The following is an 8901-nucleotide window of genomic DNA, read 5'->3' as shown; positions in this document are numbered from 1 at the left end:
TTTAATACCCCACCATGCACCATCCTTTCCACATAGATCATCTATCTCCACAGCCTTCTCCCAGAACTTCCGTTTGAATCTTAATCTTGCCTCATCACTATCCCGAAAGCAGCTATGCCCACCACCTGAAAGCCTCATCACTGTCCCATCCTTCTTTGTGATGCTATCCTTTTGTTTATATAATTTATTTGTGGAAAATAGATTTGACACACAAACTGAAAGCAGTCCATATGTGTGGTGTGGCCCTGCACCCTAAACATTGTTGATTAATTGCCTCCTGCTCATATCAAATTACCAGCAACCACAGCAGATCAAACCAATTGAAGCAAAATGTTCCTCAGGTAAAATCCTATTGAGCCGATGATGAAAAATCTGCAGGAAAGCAATTACTTAAGAGATGTTCTACATATAGAACTGACTGCACATATGTTTTTATCAACAAAGAAGATGTTGTACATTAACGAGTATTCACAATATCAATAGATAAGAAAGGATAATAAAGAGTAGAGACAAAAGGATTATAGGCAGCCATTGAAATAAAAAAGGGAGGATGATGAATAAGGGGGAAATGTGTTATAGGTAGATCAATCTCTACTCCTTAGAAAGTGGTATTGACAGAAGTTACCTACTGAAGTGCATATTACAAGCATGAATTGGCAAGATATAATGTTAAGAGAAGATACATGATCCTATTCTCCTTTAAATGGATATTATACTTGTATAATAAATACGATCCATATACAAGTGTTCGCCATGGATTAAAAAACAATAAATATGTGTGCTTATGTAGTGACAGTATATCATATATCAAAGAGGTAAGGACACTCAAAGGGAGTATCACAAACCATAGTTTTAGTTATTCTAAAATTCTTGCAAGTTATTTTAAATAACCAGTTCTACCTACTCAAACGACATATTTCTTACCTCCTTGAGTTTCATGTGGTCGACATCAAGGTTTGAATAGGATCCCGATATCAATCCATAGCGTTTAGTGTTGCAGTATAGCCCATAGCATGAGCAGTGTATGAATGGTCATGTAAGAGCGCCATAAACTGGACCGGGTAAAAAATAGAATTAGTGTTAAATTGTAATGACTCATTCATTGTGATACTTTTGATATAACATCAAAGATCATGCATTCATGCTTCAAGATGAGTACCTTAGAGTCACTTTTGAAGGATTCAAAAACTTCCTCTATTGCTAAGGTTGCAGATAATGGTACAATTACCTCAGTCATCAATTTTGCATAGCAAGCGATATCAGGTGAACAACCAAGTAACTCAGAAGTAGACTGAAACATAAGTTATCAAGGTTATAAAATACAAAGAAAATACATATTTATCCTCTAAAAAGGTATTGTCAAATATGATATCCACTCCACGATGCCAGAATCCTAAAATACCTCATCAAATATGACGGGTATTTTTCGACTCCACTCTCACTCACAAGTACTCGCTGGAAAAGAGGAACTATCATGAGGATTCCACCTGCACCTTGTATATTACTACACAAATATCGGTTAAGAGGTTGAACCAGTAAATGGAATGGAAAAGTACTGAGTTTTTTTAGCTATTAGCATCAAATGATAGTGCACGTAGTTACATACTAAAGGCTAAAGAGGAAAAAATGAAAATATTCCCAAGAAGCTCAAAGAGTGAAACTTTTTTACCTGGTTCTATAATTAGTGCTACAAGACATTTAGAACTACTTGATAGAGAAAATTCCGATAGTTTCTGTTTTATATAGGACGAATACAAATCAATAGCAAATGTTCTGTCCATGGTCTTGCAGAAGGATTTAGCTTGTGAAGAAAAGCCTGCATTTTGAATTGAAGAACAAATTAAATAAACACACATAAGGAATTAAAACTAATGTGTCAAACACAAGAAAATGATATGTATCACCATATGTCTGAGGACCATGCTGCATTGATTGGGGCAAAGAAATATTGAAGACCTCACTTTTAATATACAAAGTTGGAGGATCTAAAAAAGTCCTCAGCCAGAATACCTACAAAAGAAACCTCATGGACCTCGTCGGTCTTCTCGACAATGTGCGCCTCGAGCGTCATCCTGATCTTCTCATCAAGGCTATATGTGTGCATGTCGACGTGGATGATGGGGACATCCTTGTTGTAGGATTCGCTGCTTGATGGGATTCGTTCACATCATAATCAGATAGCGGTCAAGCAGGGAGAGGAAGAAATGGGAGAGAGACTTGAAGAGGAAATGAACGCAAACAAGCAGGCACGTGAGCAATTTAATTAATTGTTAGCTGAATTCAATTAGCACAAGCTAGCACTTTAAACCATTTGTAAAGGAAAAAGATTAGTACTCACCAATAAGATTAAAATAAGAGAAATATTCTCTGTTTCTCGAGATAGCATATTAGAATTCACTAACGCTGGTTGAACCTGAGTATTTGGCCCTTGTGACGTCTCAATAGGAGTCAATGCACTCATTAAGGTCTCCATGGCACCTCTCACAAGCTCTACATCCTCACGGTCATATTGAGGAGGATAGGAAAACCTATTTTGAAAATTAGAAAGGAAATAATTGTAAATATACACCAATCTCATCACAACAGCTAGAGAACAAATATTATGGGTATAGAGAGAACAGAGATATCCATTGCTCCAAATGACATCTGTGTCGAGCGGCTTTCTGTCACGAGAGATTGCAACTCGGTCATTGCAGACCTCCAGACTTCATGTATCGTGCCATTGCTTATCTAGTAAAGACATCTCTCGACATTGCTGCATCCAAGGGGCACAATGGTAGGATTAACTGATATAAGTGATGCACATGCATATGAATCAATTGTTACTATTGCTTGGTATAAAAAAGTAGACATCTTTACAAGGAGTCAGGGAGTGAAGTAAAAAACCAAACATGAAATTTGCAACTGAGCCTACCTATCTTCCTTTGACTCGATACCCTCATTGTTGAAAACGCATTTCCCCGTTCCCTGCCAAGGCACACGACAATACTGAGGTGGATAAGGTAGTAAGCATCAAATTGACTTACCATCCAATATGTTGGCGATGCCAATCATGGTAGCAACTTGCCCACGACTGCCGCAGCGGGTCAGTCATTCCCCTGGGTGGGTTTTAGATTAGAAGCGTGAGGGAATCAAGCACATGAACCTGCATGATGTTGTCGGTGCTCCAGGCGATGCCATAGAAGTTAAAGAGAATTGAGCAGAATAGGAGCAAACTTGTGCTGCTGACATACATAAACAATGTGACTACTATCATTGTTGTTTACAGCAGCAATCGATGATTCCGGTTTCTCAGGTTTTTCATCATCGGATTCACCAAGGTCGGTAATAACCCACAACCATAGCAAAGAAACGAGAGATCTCACCACACGAAAGGAACTTGTGGAACATAGGGTTTACTCACCCAGGAACCAGCCGAACAACGTGTCGGTCTCCATGGTGCGTGACATGACATGGGCGTCCCCCTGCGGTGGTCAATGACGGAGACAAGTCACATAGGATGCGGGTGGGCGTCAGCCATGCTAGTGCTTCTGCTGGCACAATGGTGAACGGGGACGTGGGTGGTGGTGGGCTTTTCCAATGCCGGTGTCGGTGTTGGGTGCACGGAGTCCTGGTGCGGAGCGACAGCGACCCTACGCACGCGATTGGTGACCCTGTGCGGGCGGTGGTCAGGCTGGGGCTGGGGCAGGAGCAGCTGGAAGGGAGAGGGCAAGAGAGAGAGGCATGAGGAGAGGGAAGGGAGGAAGGGCGGCGATGGAGACCAGGTAGATATCAGTGCGTTGAGGGCATCCGGGTGGCGCAAGAACTCACTGACTCCGGCGCCAGAGATGTTGTACGGTAGCGACACGCGCTGCCGCCACCTCGCTGACAACCGGGCGTGTCGTCCTATTGGTGCCTAGCCCTGGCCCACCTCAGTGTTGGCATCGTGACTTGCCACTACAACCCTCCTCCATGCAGAGCGGAGGCATCGCCCCCGCCGCCAAGGTCGACGTCCTCGTCCTCCATGGGGAGGGGAGCAGCAGCGGCGTCAGGACGCCGAACCGTCTCTCCCTACGTAGAAGCTATTGAAGAGGATGGAAGAGCGGCAGCTGGTGGAGTAGGTGAGGACGTGTCCATCGTCTTCGTCTCCCCGAGGTGAGTTGTGGCGAGAGTGCGAGATGGGGCATGGGGAGGGAGCACATGCGGGAGAGGCAGAATAAATCTGGCCAGTGAGCAAGAGAGGAGGCAGAGGAAATGGTGAGGAGGGAGAAGCTGCTGCAAGTCTGCAACTGAATAGAGGGAGAGGAGGTGGAGGAAATGGGAAGGAGGCGCGACGCACGGAAGGGCGATGCCGATTTGATGGATATAGATGGACGGTCCAGATTGGCTCGAGGTAGAACCAGGTGGAGGCAGGCTACCCCCTTACAACCTTAATATAGTAGTATAGATTTATGATATGTAGAGTAGACCAATCAACTAGGTTCATCATTGTCCCATCCATAGAAATTACCTCCTCAACTGGGCATAATTCACTACAAATGGGAACAATGCAAATTATAATCAAGATAATTATTGCTAATTAGAGACCTCACCATATACACTGAAATCCTAATATAAAAATGTGAACAACATTCTGAATGCATAGAAATACCTTGCTTGTATGAGGCAAAGGGTAAGATGAAGTAGCTCCAACCAAAGCCAACACTGATGGGATTAGGTTGGCTCCTGAACAAGGCAGTCAGTATTGAGTGATTCTTTGTCCTATTGGCACAAAGATCAAGCGAAGTCTTGATAGAGGATCATGTGAGAGCATTGAATCCATCTCAACGTGGATTAGGGGTGTTCAGCAAATCACCAAGACCACGATAAAAATCCAATGTATTTCTTATCTGTTACTTGTTTACTCATTATCACTTGTGATTAGTTGCATAGTTGTTCATTACTAGACTCTTTGATTACTTGTTCACCCTAGGTTGCAAACCTAATTTTAGCTCAACATAGGCTAGAGAATTTATCCCTCTTGTTGTATTGATTAAATTTCTCTATTCTTATTGATTTTAGTCAAAACATCTATTCACCTCCTCTAGATGGTGTCCTAGATCTTACACCCATGGCACTTAGCAACACTTAGTCACTTTGGATCCTCTGATAGCCCCCGAGTCCCCAAGATCTTCGACCTCATGCGATATAAATGGTTGAACCTTGAACCCCTTGGGGCTCAAGGTCTTTTTATGGAGCAAAGGAAATGCTATGGCTAAGTGTAACCATGTCTATAAGACAGAAGAATGTGTCTAGACCCACCGAGGGTATTACGACTCCAAGGTAGGGATACCACATCTAAGGCCTACTAATAAGTTCGTAGTGCCAACTTATCAGATAAATCTTAGGTATAACACATTTAATAAGTGGTGTGTGATACTAAAAGCTACACCATCGCCATGACTTAGGCAGTAGGATACTCGAGACCACTATATAGTAAGTGCATTAACCTTATAGACACTCATGCATATGTTAGCAAACCATGAAGTATCATCAAGTATAGAAGGCTACATCGGCAACTAACTACATTGTACCAAATGGTATTGACCCTAACACCTGTAGACATGACATAACCTACATGCCCCTAGGTATGTTGGTCAACTGGGGAAGGACATCCCCAACAATGTGTTACGGTCAAGGCATGGCTCTACATATGACTTCATAAACAAGATAAGAACAAGGTAGTTATGTCTTAGCTAGTCAGACCCAAGGTCCATCTTATGTAATATCTCCCATCGCTTACTATATAAAAGGGAGTGGCTGTGGCAGAACCTCCCAAGTTATTGGGCCCACATGCACCTGCCCTTGTCTTAAAGACCTCAAACGGCTATGCATGTGCACCGGATAACTTAACAGGATCCGTTCGAGTGTCCCAAGGACCCCGGATAAACCAATTACAACCAAGGTCGCAAGATTAAGTAAACACAAATCACACACCAACATTTTGCAGTGGAATTTCTTTATTACAAAAAGTTACAAGTTACAACAAATTTACATTATATGTATTAGAGTGATTACAAAAGTGATTCAAAGAAATAAACTTTGAAATGTTATAAATTATTTATAAGGTTGAAATATATGCTAACTCAATGACAATCCTCAATAAGAAGCATAAAAGAGCTACTTTAACCTATAAGAAGGCCGTGCCCACCGACGCTTAACACCATCCACAGCAACACAAATCTAGTACTTGCAACAGCATGGGTTCAAAAACCCTGAGTACGAAGTGTACTTTTGCAAGTCTTACCCGTCTAAAGAAAAAGACTCTCAAGGATATGCTGGCTTTTGGGAATCAAGGTAAAGTTTAACAAGATTCAAAGAATCTTTTGTAGAAAAGATTACTATGAGTGGATCCTTAGTTACCTACATCTAGAGTTCTTTCTATCCTAGATCAAACACTTGGCCTACACTAGCCGTCTTTTTATCATCCCTTCAGTTCACTTGATTGCTATGTGTAGGGCAGTGACCAAGTCTTCATGTCCGAGAAGTAACGGTGATCCAAATCGATTAATACCCAGCTGGGGATCTCCAACCACACGACATATGTAGCACTTAACCCTTGCATATGTCAACTCGCCACCGGGTTTCTCAAGACCAGAATGGGTTCACGGCAACCGAGAGCACAGATACATCACCATCCAGCCTCTTGCCACGGAGGGTACACGCTACTCTCGCCATCTCTCCACTCCCATTGCGTGGTGGCCTTTCTGGTATTGGTCTGACCGAGGCAAAGCTTACCCATGATGAGGCATGTGGACAGTTAAAAGGTCCTCGATCATCAAGCCTATATCGGCTCGGTCCTTAAACGACTCAGACGAAGACACTACACCAAGACTTCCTTCTCGTGCAAGTCACCCGCCCAGTCTCGTATTTATTATTTACAACCCAAAGTTTGGTACCTGGTAGAGGTACATCTTTTCAGATGTTGAATCCATCACGGCCATGATGGATTCATCATCATGAGTCTTTTCATTGTAAAAATTCCCATCCAGTATGAAGCATCACCTTTTGTTTAAAACAAGACATTTTGTTTTCTAAAGCAAGTCTAAGCATCAGAAAACTTGTTTGAATAAATCAGGTAACAAGGAATGGTAACCAATTTTCCAAGGAAGGGAATGCATCAATTGTTTAACACATAACTCCTATCACCTAATGCATCAAACAAGGTGATAAAGTTTTTTAAAACAACAAGAAAAGGGATAATGCACTGGGGCTTGCCTTGTGTTGCAGGAGGTTCCGGGTCTACTCCACAGATGTCGAAGTAGAAGTTATTCTCGGCTGGAGGATTCTCAGCTTGAGTGACAACTTCTTCTTCAACCACAATTTCTTCCTTGTTTTCTATATATGACAATACATGTACATGAATGCTTATGTGATGTCATGAATATGCAGTTACAATTGAAACATACTAAGTTGTATCTTGAATACAACTTTCCTTCATGGTGCAAACTAATCACTAGGGTTTTCTAAGTTGGTATTCTACCAGTATCAAGTAACTTAACCTTAGGAGGCTAGTTATTGGGTTTGTGACCAAACAGTATCCAAATCATTTTAAACTTCACCCAGGTCTTCAATCATCATACTAGGCCTACCCAAAAAGTTTTACCATTTTTCGAGCTACTAAATTATTTCTAAAATTCTAAAAAACTTGGTTTGAATATCTTTAATGGCTACATAATTCTAGGTTTGGGATAAAAATCTTGGAGCTATTTTTATTAAATACTAGATAATTTTAGGAATCTAGAAAATTTTGTTCCATAATTTTATCTTTTTTCTACTATTTTCTACGTAATTCTTAATCTGCTAGTAAAAAGAAAAAGAGAAACCATGAATAGTGTTGGCCAATTCTGGCCCAAACCAGCCCGCGAACGGGAGAATACGCGCGCGCCGGCGCTCGCGAACTTGCGCAGAGGCCCCTGGCCTTTTAAATAACTGGTAAAGAATCCCTAAGCGCTATTCATAGGTCTCTCTGACCATTGCACTTAAGCCCCTCAAATTCTGTTCGCGCGCGACCATGGAAGGTGAGGCGTGGTTGGCCGATGAGCTCCAGTGAGGGAGGAAGCACCGCCGGTGCGTGCAGGACAGCGTCCATAGCGAGGTTGGAGGTTCGGGCGTTCACTAGAGGACGACGATGAGCTACAGCTGGAAGAAGCCATGGAGGGGGATGCGGCCATGGAGTGGAGCTTGGCTGCGGCTTGGCTGGACAAGATGCAAGTCGCCGGCGAGCAGAGAGGGCACAAGCTCCATGGTGGAGAAGAGCAGTGCGAGGAGGTGAAGATCTGAGACGGCACTAACGTCTGGTGCCGGTCTGCTATGCCGTGAGAAGGGGGTCACCGGAGCTTGACATGGTCGGCACTAGGGAAGACACAACACATCCATGTCGAGCTCGGAGGAGGTCCTGGCGCTACGGAGAGGCAAGGAGGGGTCATGCTCCCTGGTTGAAGCTCAGGAGCCAGGGAGGAGAGGGTGCCGGTAGAGGTGGCCGAGGAGGGAGATGGCAACGGCTGGAGAGGAGGAGCACCAGCATGCGTGAAGAATAGGAGTCATGAGGGGGAAGAAGACTTGGATGCAGCCTCCAGAATAATCAAGCGAGGGGGATAAGGCCATTGGCCTAGGGGCAGCGGGGGATAGGATAGAAAAGATATTTTCTTTTCTTCTTTTTTTAACACAAGAATACACACGTATGTATCTGAGTTCTAGTGTTTAAGCGTGGATGAGATATAAACATAACACATTAACACAATATTGACCATGCTTTTACAGACGACGTTTTATAAATTTAACACCGGACACAAATTTATCTGCTATCCAAACATACATAAATTTCTCTGTTTTGAATATTTTGCTGGAAACAATCCAATTAATCATTTTGCGCACGATTTT

The 8901-nt window shown here is 42.7% G+C and overlaps 1 pseudogene; it reads right to left on the bottom strand.

Moving 5' to 3' along the window:
• Positions 1–900: 900 nt before the first annotated feature.
• Positions 901–3094, bottom strand: LOC109942512 (bifunctional dethiobiotin synthetase/7,8-diamino-pelargonic acid aminotransferase, mitochondrial-like; annotated as a pseudogene).
• Positions 3095–8901: the final 5807 nt, after the last annotated feature.

The sequence above is a fragment of the Zea mays genome, chromosome 9 (genome assembly GCF_902167145.1).
Source record: "Zea mays cultivar B73 chromosome 9, Zm-B73-REFERENCE-NAM-5.0, whole genome shotgun sequence".
Classification (NCBI taxonomy): domain Eukaryota; kingdom Viridiplantae; phylum Streptophyta; class Magnoliopsida; order Poales; family Poaceae; genus Zea; species Zea mays.
The sequence above is the reverse complement of the archived record's forward strand: the minus strand, read 5'-3'. Positions and strand labels throughout refer to the sequence as shown.